This window comes from Ailuropoda melanoleuca, chromosome 2 (assembly GCF_002007445.2).
Source record: "Ailuropoda melanoleuca isolate Jingjing chromosome 2, ASM200744v2, whole genome shotgun sequence".
NCBI lineage: Eukaryota > Metazoa > Chordata > Mammalia > Carnivora > Ursidae > Ailuropoda > Ailuropoda melanoleuca.
This window is the reverse complement of record NC_048219.1, coordinates 36,280,280-36,302,320: the sequence shown is the minus strand read 5'-3', so window position 1 is coordinate 36,302,320 and position 22,041 is coordinate 36,280,280. Positions and strand designations below refer to the sequence as shown.

The 22,041-nt window shown below is 40.9% G+C and overlaps 1 protein-coding gene across 2 annotated transcripts in view; it reads right to left on the bottom strand.

Moving 5' to 3' along the window:
- USP1 (ubiquitin specific peptidase 1) overlaps nucleotides 1-22,041 on the bottom strand; it is a 96,660-nt gene that overhangs the window by 70,070 nt on the left and 4,549 nt on the right. For both annotated transcript variants that reach the window (XM_019798017.2, XM_019798018.2), the window contains exon 3: nucleotides 7,230-7,362. The gene's annotated coding sequence lies outside the window, so the exon portion shown is untranslated. The remainder of the gene's footprint in view (nucleotides 1-7,229; nucleotides 7,363-22,041) is intronic.

The following is a 22,041-nucleotide window of genomic DNA, read 5'->3' as shown; positions in this document are numbered from 1 at the left end:
GCCTTTCATGACCTTGACATTTTTGAAGAACATAGGCCAATTATTTTGTAGGAGGTCCTTCAACTCAGGTTTATCTGATGTTCCTTCCTTCATGATTAAATTCAGATTTTGTATCTTTGGAAGGATCAGCAGGTAAGTGATGTTGTGTCCTTTACAGTGCATCATATCAAGAGGCGCAGATGACCGTTTGCTCCATTCCTTATGATGATAACCTTGATCCCTGGAATAAGGTGGTGTTTGCCAGTCTTCTCTACGATAAAGTTACTATTTTCCCCTTTGCAATTCCCCTTTGTAGTTAATAAGTATTTTGTGGGGAGATACTTTGAGGCCATGTAAATATCCTGTTCCTCATCAAAGTTTCAACTGCTCACTTTAGCATCCATTAATAATTTTTGCTTGAATTAATTATTACTATGATACTTGCTAAATAGTGATTGTCCAACTCTATCATTCACTCTACATTCGTTGGTTGGCATTCTACCATTAGAAAATGTTCTGTTACTTCTCTGTTTAACTGATGTATTTATTTATATTAACATGGGCTTTAATTGTTGTTTTTGGCATTGGGGTTATAATCTGTTAATATCATTATTTACTTGATGTGCATATTCTCCCAGATTAAGTTGCCTCCCATGTTCTTTTGACATGGCCCATTATTTCTGAGCATTACCCTTCTCTATAAGATAATAATATGTTCCACGCTCAACCTGAACTTTTTCTGCCCAGCCCTGAAATCAGTCATTTTCTCAGGAGCCCAGATTCCTTTAAGTGGAGAATGGTCTCAGATTCACTCTTAAAATAAAACAAAAGCAAAACAGAGAAAACACAACTACTCAATAAATGTAATAAATATTTTAAACACATTCTGATCTACGCCACTGCCAGTTAAACAAGAGAGACACAAAGTCAGATTCACTAAGACAGCGTAATCCATTACTGTGTGTAATGATAAAGGATCATTACATTGGACTATTCAATTAATGATGTTAATGGTTTTTTAAATATTAAAAGTAATCAACTTAGTTCCTTCTCACGATTAAAAAAAATAAGCTCTCCATATATTAATGTCTTACTTATGAAAACAAAACAGAATTATTAGAAGAAAATTTAGAAAAATAGCTTTAGAATAGAGCTACTGCAAGATTTCCTAAGTAGGCACAAAGGACCTACTAGTTCATAATCGTCACATCTTTCTTGTAGACTCTTTACTATCGTGCATCAATCCATCTGTCACTATCAAATTCTTCATCTCAATGCCCACCTTGTCTGGTGTTCATATTTGTGCAGCAGCTTGCTTCTGATTAGTGTATTTGCAGTATGTCTTCTTCTGTCCCTTTATGTACATTTTCTATCCGTTTGTTGAGGCCTGACTCCTGTAAGCAACAGACACCTGCTTCTTTACCTTGTCACAATCTATTTTATGTTAACACCAACTTACTTCTGGCAAAAAATAGCAACTTTGCTCCAGTAAAGCTCTATGTCCCTCCCCTTCCTTTGTGCTTTTGTTACCACATCTATATTATATCTATATAAACTCAGTAATACCCGGTTATAAATATTGCTCTAAACACACATACAGTTGGATTTGAGTTACTGTCTGATGTCATTCTCTTTTGGTATGGAGGATTTCCTTTGGTACTTCTTTGGGCAGATCTCTAGCAATGAATCATCTAACAATGAATCATCTTTGCTTATGTGGAAACGTTTTGATTTCACCTTCATTTCAGAAGGATAGTTTCGCTGGATGTAGAAGTTTTGAGGATGGTTTTCCTGGAAATTGAATTCTTCACTGACGATGTTTGCTTTGCATCTTGAATATGTCATTCCACTGCTTTCTGGACTCTGGTGTTTCTCATGAGAAGTCAGCCATTAGCGGTACTTTTGTTTCCACCAGTACATAATGAGTTGTTCTGCGGCTGTCAAAAATCTGTCTCTTGGGGTGCCTGGCTGCCTCAGTCGATAGAGCATGGAACTCTTAATCTTGGGGTCGTGAGTTCAAGCCCCATGTTGGGTGTAGAGATTACTTTAAAAAAAATTATCTCTGCCCTTTTCTTTCCCCAATTTGACCATTAAATGTCTAGATGTGGTCCTTTTTGTAGTTATTCTGCTTAAAGTTTATTGAGGGGGCGCCTGGGTGGCATAGCGGTTAAGCGTCTGCCTTCGGCTCAGGGCGTGATCCTGGCGTTACGGGATCGAGCCCCACATCAGGCTCCTCTGCTGTGAGCCTGCTTCTTCCTCTCCCACTTCCCCTGCTTGTGTTCCCTCTCTCGCTGGCTGTCTCTATCTCTGTTGAATAAATAAATAAAATCTTTAAAAAAAAAAAAAGTTTATTGAGATTCTTGTATCTTTAGGTGAATATTTTTGGAGAGGTTTGGGAATTTTCTGGTTATTATTTCTTCAGATTTGCTACTCTTTCTTTTCTCCTTCTTGGACTCTCATTATACATTTATACATATGTTGGAACAATTAACATTGTCCCACAAATCTCTGAGGCTCCACTTATTTCTCTTCGATCTTTCTTCTCTCTCTTCTTTAGAATGGATCATTTTATTTGATGTATCTTCATGTTTACTGATTCTTTTTTCTTTCCTCTTAAATCTGGCACCAAACCCACCTAGTGAATTTTTTATTCTAATTTTTGTATTTTACAATTCTAGAGTTTCCGTTTGGTTCTTTTTTTATAGTTTTAATTCCTCTTTTGAGACCCTCTTCATTGACTCAATGTCAGTATATTTTCTCTTAATTCTTTGAATATATTTATCACTGCTGCTTTGAAGTCTCTCTGCTAAATTCAGTATCTTGACCCATTTAGAGACAGTTTGCATTGGTTGCTTTATTCCAAGCATGGATCACACTGTTCTGTATTTTATAGCTCTAGTAATTTTGGTTAAAAATTAGACTTTTTAGATAAAATTTTGTAGTGACTTGACTCTATTTTTCTGAGTTTTTCCCTTTTTTTGGTAACTAGCCTGAACTTGTACTATGGAATCTCTCCAGTGTGCAGTCACTGATGTGTCTGACAGCTTCTTACTCTAATTTTAATTTTTGAAGCCTGGCCTCCCAGGGGTCATCCCATGCNACACTGTTCTGTATTTTATAGGTCTAGTAATTTTGGTTAAAAATTAGACTTTTTAGATAAAATTTTGTAGTGACTTGACTCTATTTTTCTGAGTTTTTCCCTTTTTTTGGTAACTAGCCTGAACTTGTACTATGGAATCTCTCCAGTGTGCAGTCACTGATGTGTCTGACAGCTTCTTACTCTAATTTTAATTTTTGAAGCCTGGCCTCCCAGGGGTCATCCCATGCCTGTGTACCTCAGTGGTTAGCCGATGATTTGCACAGAAGTTATTCTCTAACACCTCTAATCTGTAGAGCTTCCATTCTCTGCCCACCAATCTGTATGTAGGTTGGAGAATGCATTCAACTTTGCAACCAGTTCCAAGTCTCCCCTAGCTTTCACTTTTTACCAGGCTGTCTTAAGTCTCTCCCGGTCAGCCAGGTGTGTGTGGAGAGTTCAGCTCAGTCCTTTTATGGCTCTCCTATTTTCAGAATCTCCTTGCTAAATATATGTCTTGTCCACTGTTCACATCAGTTGCAGCAACAACCTTAAACTAGCAAAGCTGTGGGCTTTCTCCTTCTGTTCCCAAAGAGCCTGCCACCATTAGCTACTCCAAAGGCACCAGCAAAACTGCAAAAAAGTAAACATATGGCAAAAGCTATCTTTCCCTGTGCTTTATAAATGTTAATAATTACCTTAGTGTTTTTATGCAACAGAGCATTTTCTGATAATATATGGGGTACCCTAAGTTGCAGCATCATATTGGGGCCAGTCATAGTGTACAAAGAAAAATGAATTGAGATTTTGTTTTTTAAATAGGCTCCATGTTTTGTTTTTTAAATAGGCATGGAGCCCAATGTGGGTTTTGAACTTATGACCATGAGGTGAAGACCTGAGCTGAGATCAAGAATCAGACACCCCAAATTGAATATTTTAACTGTAGATATGACGAGCTCTTTAAAATCCAATAATTGTTTTTTATGGCTTTTCAAACTAGAAATGAAAAAGCTACAGAAGCGCCTTACAAGGGAAATTATTGTATTTTCATTGGCTGGAAAAGTACACGCAATAAAACCTTGCATAGTTCACATGGCTGAATGACCGCTGGATGGAAAGTCAGTGACAGAAATCACAGAACCGCCGTCTTTCAATGATCCAGTAACTCAAAGTAAAGATTTAGCTGCAAACAAAAAGACTGAGTCGTATCTCCTCTACAGAGCTGAACGTTTGCCTGAAAACAAACAGACCTCCATACCTGCCGAGACTTACAGTTTTGCTGGTATTCAGGGTCAGCACCAACTAATCATCAGAGATCTTCCTTTATGTGGATACAATAAACACAAGTGGTACTGAAGTTTTCAGAGTGTTAAGTAACATTTTGTGAATGGCTTGGTTTAGCTAGTAAAAACTGTTGGCATTAGTCTGGGTGGTGTAAAAGCGATGGTGCGTAAACTGCTGGTGTTTTAGCATGAAGCAAAGCGACGGTACCACCCTAAACCAGCAGTCGGTAGATTCTTCACCACCACGCGCTTTGAGGAAACATTTTTTACTGAAGAACATCCTTGATGAAGTAGTAAAAATTATTAATTTTATAAACTCTCATTCCTTGAGTACACACACATATTTTTTTGAGTACACATATTTTTAAAAGTCTGTATTGAATGGGAAGTACACATGAAACACTTCTGCTGCGTACCAACTATGATGGCTGTCTCGAGGAAAAGCACTGTTGCAATTGTCTGAAATGAGAGCTGACCTAGCTTCTTTGCGTATGCAACACCATTTGAAAGAAGGACTGACAGACCAACCTTGGTTATTCAGACTTGAGTATCTGGCAGACATTTTCTTAAAAATGGACAAAGTGAGATATTAGTGAGCTATTTTGAGAAAATATAAAATTCAAGCTTTGCTGCAGAACTTAAAATTTAGGGAAATTTGTATCTGCCCCCATGAACTTGACAGCTTCCCAATACTTAAAGACTTCTAATGAGATCAACAGTGATACCAACATATGCGAATTTTTAAAAATCTCATATACAGATCTTCCTCAACTTACAATGGAGTTATGTCCTGATAAAGTCACTGTAAGTTGAAAATATCATAGGTCAAAATGCTTTTAACAGGTCTAACCTCCCAAACATCACAGATTAGCCTAGCCTAACTTAAAGGTGCTCAGAACTCTTATAATAGCCTCCACTTGGACAAAATCATCTAACACAAAGACTATTCTATAATAAAGTATTGAATATCTCTTGTAATTTATTGACTACTGTACTGAAAGTGAAAAACAGAATGGTTGTATGGACACAGAATGGCTGTAAGAGCATTGATTATTTACCTTCGTGGCTGCCTGGCTGAGGAAGATGCATTCACTGCCCCTGCGCAACTCACCAGACAGTATGTACTATGACAGTATGTACTATGTTGCTAGCCCTGAAAAAGATCAAAATTCAAAATTCAGAGTATGGTTTCTACTGACTGTGTGTCCTTTCCTTATTGCTCAGTGGAGATTTCTAGCCAGTGTTCTAGCATCTTGTCAAAAGTTAGGGGTTTGTTCCTCTCAATCCCATTTAGCATTTTCCCTTTTGGTTAGTTCCATCCAAAGTTTGGCCTGGTCCTCACCAAGAAGCATGTGGACTAACTGATATAAATCTAAGAAACCAGGTTGCTAAGTTTGAATAAGTATGTTCAATTCTTCAGCAAACTTATGAGGGTCTTCAGTCACTTTAGGAAATCTTTAACTATGGTTTGTAATTCAGCCTTAGTCCAGTAAACACAAGAAACCTGAGGTTTATTTAGATCCTCAGAAGACTTAACTTTAAAGAGGCAGGTTTTAATAGGTTCAGGAGAGGAGGGGGTGGGGATCGATTTGGAAGAAAAGGCAAATTCAGCAGAGAGAATGAGGAAAATGCGCTGGAGGCAGGGCCTGAGCACAGGGTGGCTGCTGTGTGTCTGTGGATGAAGGTGAGGGAGGGGAAAAGAGGCCACAGAAGCCATTTTGACTCCTTTCAACTGTTTGCTTGCCTCACTTAATTTAGAAATAGTATTTTGCAGGGGCTCCTGGGTGTCTCAGTCAGTTAGGTGTCTTCCTTCTGCTCAGGTCATGAACCCAGGGTCCTGGGACCGAGTACCACACTGGGCTCCCTGCTCAGTGGGGAGCCTGCTTCTCCTTCTCGCTCTGCTTCTCCCCCTTGCTCGTGCTCTCTCTCTCTCCCAAGTGAACAAATAAAAAAATCTTAAAAAAAATAGAAATAGTATTTTGCAAAGAGGCAAACTTAGAATCCTGTAAACATCTGAAAGCCTCAAGATACCATTTAAATTAGGTATTCCATTCAGCTTCCCCCCCCCCTTTTCTTCTAAGAAGCCTCAGCTTTCTAATTTAATTTTGAGTAAAACAAGTTTGGGGAGATGGAAAATTCCCCATAATGGATGCTGATGTCCTAAATTACTCTTCGTTAAGTTAGTCCATTTAGTTTTACATGTGCATGAGGGGGCACCGTAGTTTTTAGACATAAAACTGGCCAGAGTCCCAGTAAGGGGAAGTGGGGCACCATCAAAGCATTTTGATGACTGGGATTCCATTTCTTCAAGGATTTTCTCTAAAGCAAAGGGAAAAATTCCTCAACTGCAGTTCTAACAGGAACAGCCTAGTTCCAGAAGGAATCAGACCAAAGGCCAGCATAGTTCCAATAGGAACAGTCCAAACCCAAAAAGGAGTCAGACTGAAGGCCAGCACATTCCCAACCTGCACGGCTCCAGCAGGAGCAGTTCCATTTTGAAAATGAACCAGACTGAAGGTCAAACAAGTACTCTCAGAGAAAAAATAAAAAACAAAAAACAAGGCCTTAAAACAGATCCTGAATAGCGGGTGCCTGGGTGGCTCAGTGGGTTAAGCGTCTGACTTCGGCTCAGGTCATGATCTCAGGGTCCTGGGATGGAGCCCCAGGCGGAACCCTGAGTGGAGCCCCCCACTCCGGCTCCCTGCTCAACTGGGAGTTGGCCTGTCCCTCTGCCCCTCCCCCCATGCTCCTGCAAGTGCACACACTTGCGTGTGCTCTCTCTCTCCAATAAGTAAATAAAATCTTAAAAAACGAACAAAAAACCCAGATCCTGATAGAGCCTGGAGAACTCAGACACACATGTGGCACTTGAAATCCAGGAGAAAACTTACCCTTAAATTCCAGGGTCAGTGAGAAAGCATTGAGTCCATTGGCCCTTGGGTACTGGCACCTGTTTGCTCACCAGCCTTGGAGCTGTTGTGGGTCCTCTCTGGATTGCAGGTCTCATCATCAAGTAATGTTAACCTGAAAAAACAAAACTTCCAGTTATTTTACCGGTAAAATAGGTTTATTTGGAATAGCAGAGAATTGCAACCTAGGACAAGCAAGCGGCAGAAGAACCATAGGCAAAAACCAGAGAAGAGGATCGCTCTTCTAGAGAGGAAAGGGGAGCAGCTGGGAAGGCTGTTATAAACTAAAGTCCATTGGAAGAGCACCTGTCGGGCTCAGTTGGTGGAATATGTGACTGTTGATCTCAGTGTTTTGAGTCCAAGCCCCACCTCGGGCATGAAGTTTACTTAAAAAAAAAAAAAATCCATTGGAGGAAACTGGGAGTTCAAAGTATAATGTCTTTTCTTTGGCTGAGCTGTGATAGGCTCTCATTCGCTAGTCTGTTGCCAGGGAAGAGGAAAACCTTTCTGTCTCTTGCCGGGCGGATAAGGGAGTATCCAGAAGCAAGGTCATCAATTCCTGTTGGGTCCGCAACTGACATCACGTAGTAGTGCACCAGAACTGCACCCCCACCACTCCACCCAGCCTCTGACTCCATCCTAAAGGAGGTTTCCTTTTTTTAATATTCATAATATGGTTTCAAATCCACATTGCAAGTAACCTTCAAGAAATGATCACTTGTCAAGCTTTTGTGTGTTATCAAAGAAAAATATCCTCAATTATCTGAAAAAGCCACTAAAATACTCCTCCCTTTTCCAAGTACTTATCTGTATCTGCATGAGGCCAGAGTTCATTGTTTAAGTAATTCATTTAAATAATATATTAATTAAATAATAATATTATTATTTAAATAATACACTGTAAATATGTTAAAATTTCCCAGTTAATTTTAATATAATAAATACAAGTAGACATGACCTTTGTATAAACAACAGCTCTTTAGGGTCTTCAATTTTCAAGAGGTTACAGGAGTCTTAAGAAAAAAATCTTGAGAACAGGGGTGCCTGGGTGGTGCAGTCGTTAAGCGTCTGCCTTCGGCTCAGGGCGTGATCCCAGCATTCCGGGATCGAGCCCCACATCAGGCTTCTCCACTAGGAGCCTGCTTCTTCCTCTCCCACTCCCCCTGCTTGTGTTCCCTCTCTCACTGGCTGTCTCTCTCTGTCAAATAAATAAATAAAATCTTTAAAAAAAAAATCTTGAGAACAACTAGATTTGAGTAAGAAAGGCAGAAGAGTTTTGGAGATTTGAAAAGACAAGAAGGGATGTGAGGTAATTCTGGTTATTTGGCAGAGTGGGAAAGTAACTGGCCTGGATAATGTGGCAGGAACATCCACTAACGGCCTTCTTGCAGCTACTTATCACAAATTTAAAGTGAGACCAGTTGGCCTGGTGGTGAGGTTTTTCTTCAGCTACATTCAAGTGCATCGTGCAGGCTTAGAGCAGTTGAAGACTTGGATTTACTGTAGTTTGGCTTTGCCAGGCTGGTGAAAAAGAGGAAGACTAGGGTAAGAGAGTTTTGGGCACAAAGGAATGATTATGGTGATATACTGTGGAATCTAATCTGGGCAAAACAATGGAAGGCATGAGAAACGTGAGACATAGTAGAATGAACTGTAGGCTCTGATAAGGTGGCTGAATTGTTGGAAACAGAGCTCTACGTGGAGTAAGCTTGAAGGATGGGGGCAGTATTCCAAGAGTGGGATGCTTACAAAAGACACCTGCCTGCAGTAAGAGGTGAGTGCTATTGTCTGATGCTATGAGCTTTAATGCTGGAGATTTTCATTGGGGAAGGGGGGAACAAAGATCTGGAACTGGAAACAAGAAAGAAGCAGACACACAGCTGGCTTCTGGGCCCAGTGGGAGGAGGAGGGGGACAAAGCAACTGGCACCTGTGAGGTCCTCAAAAGAGAGCCAGGTTTCAAGAAGGTGAAGGGAACTTTCAGAGAAGACGTCAAGGATGTGAACAGTGGTGTCAATTCTATCAGACCCAACAAATGTTACGCAATGCCCCTTTCCTATTCTGAAATGGTGTTCAGAGACAACATAACCTGTGCATAAACATGATTTTTAAAAGTGAATCTAATGCCCAAGTGACATATAATGGAGAAATAAAAGCAGAGCATTATTTAATGAAATAACCTGTATTTCAGTATGTAAGAGCTTGGGAATGCCCTCAATCAGGTTAGGATAAAGTGATATGCTTGCAAGTGTATACTGAGTCACCACGGATGCCAGACACCCCCAGATGCAAACTTAATGTTGTATTGATTCATGACTCAAATACCTTGAGCTGCTTCACCATTCGTAATGTGATTTTTTCCCCAAAATCATAAGAACTCATGGTAGAGTTTCAAATATAATAAAGTACAATCTTCTCTTAATTTACATCATCACTGCAATCTTGAAAAAAATCAGCATCCTTGGTCCCTACCCATTTGGTGCCAGTAGGGCTTTTCAACCACCCAAACAATTTAAAATATCCCTACAAATTTCCAGAACCGTCCCTAAGAATCAGTACCCTTCCTGCTGACTTTCCTGATACAGGGGATTTTTTGAATGACCATTATGTGGGGCAAGGGGCACCATGTTTGACCTTGAGAAGGGGTGGATGTTGGGGTTAGCTGGGGAGGAACACTATAGAGTTGCATGCCTGTGATGCATGGTCTGGAGGGACTGGCAATCTGGTGAGCAGGTGAGGCTTTGAGGAGTCTAAGAGCATCGAAAATAATAGTTATATAAAGGTAAGGTTTTGTTTTACTTTTAATAATACAAAAAAAGACAGGAAGACTCACAGTAGCAACACTTTTAACAGGAAAAAATCAATCTTCTGGATTTTATAAGCATTCTCTTGTCAATTCAGTTTTTAAAATATGTGACAGGCTTTTTTATATACGGAAAGAGTTACTTGCACTTGCTTGGTTTTCATGGATACTCCATTTAATAAAGTTGTAAATTTAAAACACAGCTTTTCTTAAGCTTTTAAGCTCAATTTCATTTGTCCCTTAATTAACATTCAGTTAAGTTTAACAGATAATATTTCTTTAAACAATTAGCCCATTTAACTATCATGGTTAATTAAATCCCCTTAAATGTTTTAAATTATAATCCCAAATTTAATACACTTGATTCTCTCAAGTAAGACGCTCAACAAGGCTGATTCACTGATAAGACAAAGAAAACCTTCTGTAGCATGAAAACTCTAGTTACAAACCCAAGGTGTCTAAAAAGACCTCAAAACATTTCAATCTTTTAGACAAATACTGTTTATAAAATTAGACAAATCTTCATGCATTTTAAAAGTAACATTTCCAGGGACACCTGGGTGGCTCATTCGGTGAAGCGTCTGCCTTTGGGTCGGGTCATGATCTCAGGGTCCTGGGATGGAGCCCCATGTCGGGCTCCCTGCTCAGCAAGGAGCCTGCTTCTCCCTCTCCCTCTGCTGCTCCCCCTGCTTGTGCTCTCTCTCTCTCTCACTCCGTCTCTATCTCAAATGAGTAAGTAGAATCTTAAAAAAATAAATAAATAAAAAGTAAAAGTAACATTTCCAATTAAAGTAATACAATTAACATGTCAAATTTTCTTAAATGGTTCAAACACCATAAATATTACGTACAATTTTTCATGAGGGTTATAAAACTTATTCCTAAACCTCACATGAAATTATTAATCTCATGGGCTTAATTTACTCTATTACCTCTACTTGGTTGTAAAATTCCCTGAGTAGCACTCACTTCCCAGCTGCAGGGAGCAGATGTACCATCTCAGGCCAACTGAGGGCCTTGGCCAAAGACACCGGTTAAGGATTTAGGGTTTGAAGTCAGAGGTTCTGGCCTGCAAGTTGGATGGTACTTCTGGGCTGATGATACTCACGACTCAGGTTCACCTCCCCAACCCTGTCTTTAAGTCAGGGAAATTTAAATCCTCAAATTTTCTTATGATTTGGATCATGAGTGGCAAAAAGTTATTCCACATAGTCCAATTTTAAAATCATTACTGTAACTTCTTTCATGCCTCTTTACTGGCTGGTAGGACTCCATGCTCTTTACCTATGTTATTTCTTATCTCACTGATCTAATTTTTATAATCATTTTATGGACATCCCTCCTTTGTTCCCCACCGGAATCCTGTATGATTTAGCGCAGCTCCTGAATTGTTTAAACTAATTCACCTAAAATCTATTGAGCGCCTCCTATGATCCAGATACTATTCAAAGCCCTGGAAATACAATATGAAACAAAACAGAAAAACAAGCAACCCTACCCTCATGGAACTGCCTGTCTAGTGAAACCATGACCTTCTCACCATCTTGAGGCACCACTCTGAGCCAGGACTATGTCACTGAAAACCCTGTCTGGCTCAGGGCCCAGAACATAACAATAAAAGTGTAATAGTTAATATTCCTGAGAGCTTACCATGAGCCCAGCATAATTCTAAAGGCTTTGCTTGTGTCTTTCATGTAATCCTTACAACAGCCCAATGTTGGGAGGTGGTCATCTTACAGATAAGGAAGCAGGCACACCAGAGTTCCGTGATTTGCCTATGTCCCATAATTTGTAAGTAACAGAGCCTGAGTTCTAAACCACTTCATTTTCTGGCTCAGATATAATGGCTATATCACACTGCCTCCTAGAGTAGTGTGAAATAAACGTTTGAAGAAAAAAAAAATCCATAGGAAATTCTTGCGGTCCTAATCAGCTGGTTATCTTGGTGTGTGTTGACAAACCAAAGGTTTCTCTCTCCTTCCTCCCCCCACCTCATGTCTTTTTTCTGCTCTGCCTAGCTGGCGTGTCTGTTGATGCTTTATTTATATATTCTTAATTTAAACCAACTGTACACCAGGTGTCCAGAGCCAGATTCTATGAGGAAACTTACACTACCTTTGCAAGCAGGAAAATGGGATTAGATTAAACCAAAAGGGAAAAACCGTGTGGTGTCTTCAGTTCATCTCCACCTACCCCTACCATGGCTGATCATGTGCAGACCAGAAGCAACAGATGTCCCACTGGGAAAGCCCCAGAGCCTGATGCTTGCATATCAGCCACCATTTACAAAAGTATGCAGACTCAGCCTTACTTGGATTGGTGGCAATTTCACGAGGAGCCTTCAGCAGTGACCAAGGAACTTCTCTCACGTCAGACTGCTTTCTGAGCAATGGGCATCAGCCAGGGTGAGACAGAATAGATGTCCCAGTGTAGACACCTTTTTAGGCCTCCCTGGTATTGCTTAAATGGGAGTGTGAATGTTCATGAGGCTCTTTCCAAAAAAAGTTCCTTGTTTTTGATCATCATTAAACAAAAGCCACTTCAAGAGTCAGTGACCTTTTCATGTTTTTGTAGTACTGCCTTAAAGCAAAGCTGTAAACCTCTGTTTCCCATCCAATAGTTAAGTCTCAATAACATTAAAATGATTTTGGTAAGGAGATGAGGACGAGTAAGATGATAGAGGTTCAAGCCATTGTGATTTGAACATTGAAAAATACCATGAAGGCTTTTTATACTCACTTGCTGGCAAATGCGAACAGAGCAGTCCTTGACTATTTATCACCAATCACCTATACAAGGCAGGACTGGATTCAGATGTATGTGAAAGAAAATCCCAAAATACCACTGGCTCAGACAATGGAGATTTTTGGAATAATGGCCTTCAACAAATCACTCCTCAGTAATTATGCCTTTGGGTGACTTGCATAGATCAATGGGACATTAGCTTATGTGACACCAATGGAGGTTTGAAAAGCACTTGCATATCAACATTTGCCTTCTCTTTTTTTGGACCCTGAGACTGCCACGTGAAGCAGCTCACGCTGACCTACGGTAGGATAAGACCAGATGGAACACAGATGAGCCATCCCCACTGGGACCCCCTGGACCGGTCAGACACGTCAAGCCAACGTGGACCATCCAGCTCCAGCCAATCTTCCAGCCACAGAGCTGACCTATAGAATCAGGAGCTCAATAAGATGATTGTTGTTTTAAGCCACTAAGTTTGAAGTAGTTTGTGATGCAGCCAAAGCTAACAAATGCATATTATGTCGAAACTTCTTTTTTTTCTCTCTTATAAATGAGAAATATGAAGCCCAGGGATGGTACAGTGTTCCACTTTGTCATGGACTTCTTCCATCTTGTCATTCTCCCATCCGCAGTCAATGGCTTATACTTCATAACCCAGAATGGTTGCCAGAGCTCCAGCTGGTACAGTTCAATTTCTAGGCAGCAGGAAGCAGGGTAGGGGAGTGATAGAAGAAAAATAGGTTCCTTCTCTTTATAAACACTCCCCAGAAGTTTCACATACCACTCGTGCTTACATCTCATTGACCAGAACTTAGTCATGTGACTATAGTCTTGGCATCATTTTCTAACAAGAGAGGTTAGGAAATGTCGTCTTATTTCTAGCTAAAAATCTGGATTGTTTGTTTTGGTTTGTACTAAAGAAGAAGGGAAACAGGATCTGGGGGAAAACGAACAGCTTCTGCCTAACTTTTCTCTGCTGTGAACTCCTGCAGTCCAGGCTTTTACTCGCCTTTGAATCTGCAGCACCCCACGGCTATTCAATAATGTCTGTGGAATGTTCCTGAGGGAATGATGGTTTATTCCTCAGACCCCTGAAGGGGCACTCACCAGTTTAGGAACTGCACCCCACCTGCAGGAGATGGTTGGCATCATCCTACTATGAGTGACCATCCTAGATCTTATTAGAGAGGTTTCAGAAGGTAGTAAGAATACCATGAGCCTTAAAGTCAGAAATCCTGTCTCTGTCACTTATTTCCTAGGTGACACTGGGCAAAGGGCCTACCCTTATATATCCTTGTCTTTAAAGTGAGAAGAAAAATTTCAACCTTAATGGGGAGTTCATTCTTAACAGGTACAGAGTATTTGTTTGGGGTGATAAGTTTTGGAAATAGGTAGTGGTGATGATTGCACAACATGGTGAATGAAATTACTGCCACTGAAATGCACCCTTGAAAATGGTTTCGAGTATTCCTACCTCACAAGCTCGCCATATTTCTTCTGGGTGTGCCTCATGTGAGTTTATGGAAGGACGTGACAGGGGCAAATTTAGAAAGGCAATGGGAAAAAACAATCATAAAAGGGTGGTCTGGGATGGGGTGAGGGGATGAACGGCAGTGGTTGGAAGACAGTAATTACATTTTGCAGGAATGTTAGAGTCTTGTAACCAGAACCCTCTGTGGTCTCTTGGCAACATGCAGGCCGTGCAGAGAAATGCCTGACAGGCAGAATTAGTGGCACAGTGGTTCTCTGGCGGCCTTCTGTGCAGAACTGATAGTGCTTATGTTTGCAAACTCTCAAAAACTTTATCATCGAGCTAGGTGAAACAGAGTTCACTCCATCTGGTCCGGCCTGGTCATTCAACTTCAATTCAATCAACATTTAACAAGCGCCTATGTGCACTCATTAGGCTCTTAATAAATATTCTGGTTCTTGCCTCAGAACATAGGGTCAAATTTCATTTCCCTACTGCCTTAGCTTTGACAAATGAAAGAGCAGAAGTCATGTGTGTTGTGCTGGGTGAAAGCATCCTCCTTCCCTTTTCCTGCCTCAGTGAGCGCAGAAGTCCATGGTAAGATAAAGCCTTGTCACCTGTGTCTAGGAGTGGCTACAAAGAGCCACCCTTGCCACCCTGCATGAAACCTGCAGTACGATGGAGGAAAAAACTTTTGTGTGTTATGCCACGGAGACTCTGGCATTGTTGCTTACTGCAGCATTACTTAGCCTAACCTGACTACGTGTCTTGCCCTGGGCTAAGTGAGTATTTTAACATACAGACTAAATTCTAGACCTAGGGAGACCAAATGTCCACCTGTGTTAGCTAGTTCCTCATTGTGTGATCTTGGACCAATCAGTGAACTTCTCTGTGCCTATTCCCCACATTTAGAAGGGGGGGGGATAATGGAAACCACCTCATAGGGTTTTCATGAGGATTAAACTAGGTGAGCAACACAGCCCAGCACATAGTAAGCTTTCCAAAATGTTGGATGGTGATGATCTTATTTAATTTTCACAACAACTGTATGTGAGATTTGTTGATTGTCAAGCCATTGAGGTTTTGGTACCACTACTGCAGCATAACTGGACCCTAGGCGCACAAGTTATAAGACAAAGTTTTGAGATTAGCATCCAGCACTGACCCACCAGGCCGCCTTTCAGGCAAACTTCTGTGTGCCTGGAAGCTGTCTGGCTCAGTGTGCAGCTACTTCTCATCTGTCTTCAGCTGCTCTCTAGAGGGTTCGTTCACTTACTCAGCTTCCCCAGTGACCAAATCCATGCCAAAGATCCCCCTGGGGCAGACACTCAGAGCTACAACCACCAATCCTGGTCGCTTAGTCAGAGACTGTCCTGCTCTCCTGCCTAAAAGGCCGCCCAGGAATCAGACCCTTAGATATGGAATCCATTTGATTCCCTTATGCACCAGACTTACCTCTTGGTCTGCCAAAGCCAAATGATTTATTTAAACAATTTTTAAAAAAAGAAATAATTGGTGCACAAGGTAAAGATACTACAAAGATGCAAAAGGGTATAGAAAACCCACCAAGGTGGGTTTTTTAATCAGTTCCTTGTTTCTCTCTCTGGCTGTACCATCACATGGAATGCACTTCTGGGGTTAATATCCTTCCTGCCTGGTTGCCACACCCACTGCTCTCTCTCACCAGCAACACCCTCCTCCTGGCCTTCTAATCCTCCACATCCTGCTATGTCTATTCAAGCCACCTTCTCTAGGAAGCAGTTTTTAGCAATTCCAGCTGTTACTCATCTCTCTTCTTCCTGACAACAGTCCCATATCTGGACATTTTGTCATATCCAATTGACCAGGTGGAAGTTTCTAATGCTTGGTGTAGGCCACCCTCACTTCCCCAACCAGCCTGAAAGCCGATTATCCAACCCCATGGCTTCCAACACCGCCCACATCCTGATGACTCCCAAATCCACTCTCCTGAGTTTCAGACATATTTCCAGTTGAAACTGGCATCTTCCTAGTTGTCCTGTGGGAACGCGCTAAACTGAATTCTTGCTTCTTGCCCTTAACTAACCCTACTTCATGAATCTTCTCTTTCAGTGAATGGCATCAACATCTGTTTAGTCATCTGAACTTGAAGCTTCCCACCACCCCCAAAGACACTATGCTCCTATGCCCCTAAATTTCCGGCAAGGGGACTACCTGTCATTCTCCAGACAGAGGTTTCACTTTCTCCTGCTCTTCTCTGCCCAGCCCTAGCCAGCTCCATGGTCCAGCACAGCTATCATCTTCTTTGTGAGACCTTTCCCCCCTTCTCTAGCCCTGACCTCTGCTCTCGAGCAGAATAAACTACACTTTCCTCGGTGCCCTCATATTTGTGTTCTTGCTGCATATGCATCATATCAATGTTTGTATCTGCCTGAGAGTGAGCAGACATCACCTATTCATTTAGCATTCCCAGTGCCAAACTTGGTGCGTGGCTGTTGAAGAGACAGATATTCAATCTATGTCTATTAGATACATACATGAATGAATGAGAGAATGTATGAATTAGATATCATATAATTTTTAAATCTGTAAACAAGGGATTGTAATGCATAATTTTAAGGGACCTCAGAGCTGTAAAATTCTATTATTTGGAGCTCCTCAGTGTCTCTAACAGCCCTTCCCCCCTCCCTGCCATCTTTCCTTTCTTCCTCCATCTTTCATTCAAATAGCTATTGAGAGTTCCCTATGTGCCAGGTCCCAGACAGACCACTGTGGAGACTAAGGATAATAAGGAATCTTATCTGCTTTCAAGAAGCTCACATCTTGGTATCACAATTCCAGATTTCAAGATAATCTACAAAGCTGTGGTAACCAAAACAGTATGGTACTAGTACAAAAATGGACACACAGATCCAGAGAACAGAATGGAGAGCCCAGATATCCAACCTTATATGGTTAATTAATCTATGACAAAGGAGGCAAGAATATACAATAAGGAAAAGACAGTCTCTTTGACAAATGGTGCTGGGAAAACTGGACAGCTGCAGGCAAAAGAATGAAAGTGGACCGCTTTCTTACACCATGCACAAAAATAAACTCAAAATAGATTAAAGACATAAATATGAGACTCAAAACCATAAAACTAGAAGAAAGCACAGGCAGTCATTTCTTTGACATTGGCTTTAGTAACATTTTTCTACATATGTCTCCTCAGGCAATGGAAACAAAAGCAAAAATAACCCATTGGGACTACACCAAATAAACAGCTTTTGCACCATGAGGGAAACTATCAACAAAACAAAAAGACAACCTACTGAATGGAAGAAGATATTTGCAAATGATATAGCTGATAAGGGATTAATATCCAAAATATCTAAAAAATGAATACAACTCAATACCAAAAAAAAAAAACCCAAATAATCCAATTTAAAAGAGAGAAGAGGTCCTGAATATACATTTTTCCAAAGAAGACATCCAGATGGCCAACAAACACATGAAAAGATGTTCAACATCACTCATCATCAGAGATGCAAATCAAACCACAATGAAATGTCACCTTACATCTGTCAGAATGGCTAGAATCAAGAAGACAAGAAATAACAAGTATTAGTGAGGATATGGAGAAAAAGGAACACTTGTGCCCTCTTAACGGGAAAACTGGTAGAGCCACTGTGAAAACAGTATAGAGGCCCCTCAAAAACATAAAAATAGAGTTAGCATATGATCCAGTAACTCCACTACTGGGTATTTACCCAAAGAAAATAAAACACCAATTTGAAAACATATGTGTACCCCTATGTTTATTGCAGCATTATTTACAATAGCCAAGATATGGAAGCAACTTAAGTGCTCATTGATAGATGAGTGGATATAGAAGATGTGGTATATAGACAATGGAATATTTCTCAGACATAAAAAAGATTTGTAACAACATGGATGGACCTAGAAGATATTATGCTAAATAAAGTAAGTCAGAGAAAGACAAATACCATATGATTTTACTCATATGTAGAATCTAAAAAACAAAACAAATAAACAAACAAGCAAACAACAAAAAAAGCACAAACAGACTCATAGATACAGAGAAAAAAATGATGGTTGCCAGAGGGGAGGGGGTTGGAGGACAGGCAAAATGGGTGAAGGGGACTGGGAGATACAGACTTCCAGTTATGGAATGAATAAGTCACAGGCTGAAAGGTACAGCATAGGGAATACAGCCAATGGTATTGTAATGGCACTGTATGTGACAGACGGTAGTTACACTTGTGGTGAGCATAACATAATGCATAGAGTTGTCAAATCACTATGTTGTACCCTTGAAACATATTAATATAACATTGTGCATCAATTATGCTTCAATAAAAATAATAATTTAAAAAAATTTTTAAAGAAACTCACAGCTTAATGGTGGGGGGGGGAGGGCAGGAATGTGTAGTTCAGATGTCAGGCACCCACTTCCCCTTTCAGAGGACAGCTTTCTTTAACTTACAGGCCAAAAAGTCTGGTCTCACTGTCTCTCTCTGGGTTGTCCACTATGGTTAGTATCATGCATAGTCCCAGGTGTTCCCACTTCCTCTGTGGGCCCCCCTCTTTATTGCTAGTCACTATTTGAAACTCATGGTCACCTGATAGAATGAGACCTTCCCCACTGGCACCAAAATTGAGAGGCACAATCTCTCTTCCCTGACCACCAGGCCTCTCAGGTCTTCCTGAGGCTACCCTTCCACACTATGCAGGTATACGTGTCTTCCACCACAGGAAGGTCGGAACAACTTAGACTTGGGCACCCTTAGACTTGGAACCTTCACAGAGTGGATCTCCTGGTGAGTTCTTCCTGCTTCTAACCAGGTTCTGTTTGGACCTTCTCTCCCAAGCACTATCCATCTGAATCAACATCCACTTTTTTTTTTTTAAGACTTTATTTATTCATTTGAGAGAGAGAGTAGAGCGAGAGAGAGAGAGAGAGAAAGAGAGAGCACGAGGGGGGAGGGGCAGAGGGAGAAACAGACTTCCCGCTCAGCAGGGAGCTGGACATGGGGCTCAATCCCAGCATGACCTGAGCCAGAGGCAGACGCTTAACTGACTGAGCCACCCAGGCGCCCCAACATCCACTTTTCTAAGAAGAGCTATCTTCCCACCTTCAAGGAAGGATATCAATCACTGAACTCATTCATCCCCCATTTTCTCCCCAGGTAATGCCAAACTGAGCTATTTACTTCTGGGTAAGGCCACAGGGCTCCAACCACCAGTCATCAAGACTCAAGAACCATCTGGGGAAGGGGTTTCCAGGTCCCATGATCAAAGATGAGTAAGGGTCCTGCTGGTTAGATTTCCTTTTCCACATTCTACCAGCATGAGCTTTTGTCCTCCTCAGCCATTTCATTAGTGGTCTGGCTAAATTAAGGAAATACATGTTTCCTGATGACAGACAACATTTTTTGGACACACTATAATCATTGTAAACCCTTATTATAGGAGAGAGTTCTGCAACTGCCAGAATGCCTTGCCTATTTCTGGAGTCAGTGAGCCCCATTACTGTGCAGAGCAGGACTCAGTTTCTTTTCTTCACTGGGGGACAATCTGTTTAATAAAAGAACAATGATACCTCCCAGGGGCTGCTTCCAATGTTACTCTAGGCAAAACATGCCTCTGTATGTTCATTGCTGCAACTCAAGCATCATGTGCAGTAAAGAACGTGTAGTCAGTGCTCAATTATTGACTGATCTCAATCTCGGTCAATTTCAAATGATATCACCAGGTACCCAGTTGCTTAGGACAAAAATCTAGGACTCACCCTCCCGTTCCCCCCATACTCCATATTCAATTCGTAAGTCAATGTTGTTTTTCTATCTTCAGAACACATTCTAAGTTTGACCACTTCAATCTACCGCCAGCTTTATCCTGTGATATTTTTCTTTATTCCCCTTACTACCTACCATGATATTGTAAATCTATAGGTGATCCTCGTTATGTGTGGATTCTGTTTTTGTGATTCCATCTACTTGTTAAAATTCACTTACGATCCAAAAACCAATTCTTATGGTGCTTTCATGGTCTCTCATGGACACCCACAGAGAGAAAAAATTTGAGTCACCCGATGAGCGCGTTCCCAGTTGAGGTCAAACAAGGCAACCCTCTGCCTTCTTGTTTCAGCTCTTATACCATAAGTGAGTGTCTTCTTTATGGTCTATTTAGTGCCATGTTTTCACATGTTTGTGCCTTTTCTTGGTGATTAAAATGGCCCTCAAGCCTAGCGCTGAAATACCGTCTAGTGCTCTGAAGTAAACAGGCTGTGCTGAGCCTTATGGAGAAAATACATGCGCTAGATAAGCTTCATTTGGGCCCATAGTTATAGCTGCAGGGCTGTTAGCCATGAGTGCAATGTTAGCAAATTAATAATATGTATCACACAAGGTGTCTTTAAACAGAAACACACATAAAACAAGGTTATATATTGATCAGTTGATGAAAATGTGACCAGAGACTCAAAGAACCTACCCTGTATTTCCCCTAGGAGCAGTGGTTCACAGTGGCTTTACACAATGTCACTGCGGCAAATAAGGAGAATCAACTACATTACTTTGGTTTTTTAAAAATATTTATTTATTTTAGAGAGAGAGAGAAAGAGAGAGAGTCCAAGCGAGCAGGAAGGGAGGGAGGGGTGGGGGGAGGGAGAAGGACAAGCAGACTCAGTGCTGAGCATGGGGTCCATCCCACAACCCTAAGACCATGGACCTGAGCCAAAACCAAGAGTCAGAAGCTCAACAGACTGCACCACCCAGGCGCCCCATACTAATTTATTTGTTATCTGACTGACAGCAAGAACGAAAACTCAGGGAGGGCAGAAACTTTGCCTTTCCTGGAATGATGCCTGGCACATAGAAAGTATTTAATAAATACTTATTGAGTCAATGAATGAGTTAGGAGACATTTTGTCTGGACCTTGGGTGACAGAAAAAATTGCTGAAGTTAAACAGTTCCTGAACATAAGTAACAAATTACAGTAGGATTAGCCTGTATCTATGATGATCACAATGGAAACCACAAGTATTTTCAAATCACAGTACAGTTGTAGAAAACTTGAAATACAGTTTTTTGCTCATCGATACTTTGAATTATAGTAGATATTTTGCTCACCACCAGATATCATCATTTTAACGTGTTAATAAAGAAACATTTCTGTACCAGTTGTATTGAGCATAATTGATTTCCTTTGTAATCTTGTGGGTTTTATTTTCTGCACTTAAGACATTAAACATTAAAACATTCTCAGAAGAGATCCATAGGCCTCACTAGACCATCAGTGAGATCCATGGCACAAAGGAGTTTAAGAACCTTGGACTACCTTCAGGTCAAGGCCACATTCAGGAAACACAGCAAGGATCATGAAGCTACTTAGAGAGAACTGGGATCTACCCCCAAATCTGCCCGCTAGCATCACCACAGACCGGCCCCCCCCTACAAAGACACTCCTCTGTGCATCCCCTCAGGCATCTGGAAGAGCACTGGCAGAAAGTTTCCAAAGGATTCCATAAAGTGTGTTCGTGTGCAGAGCTTCTCACAGGGGCTGGAGGGCATCGCTCTTCCAAGAGTGGTCCGAAAACTGTTATTGATCAAAGATGAGAAAAGTATAGAAATGGAGAGTAAGGGTTTAGAAACCTTTTTAGAAATTTGAATCTAACAATAAGATAACTAAGGCTTATATTTTGTGTCTTTGTGTTTTTAAAAACTTTCCTTTTGTTTTACAAAATCGTCAGTCTGCAGTGGATTGGAAATTCACAAAGACTAAACACA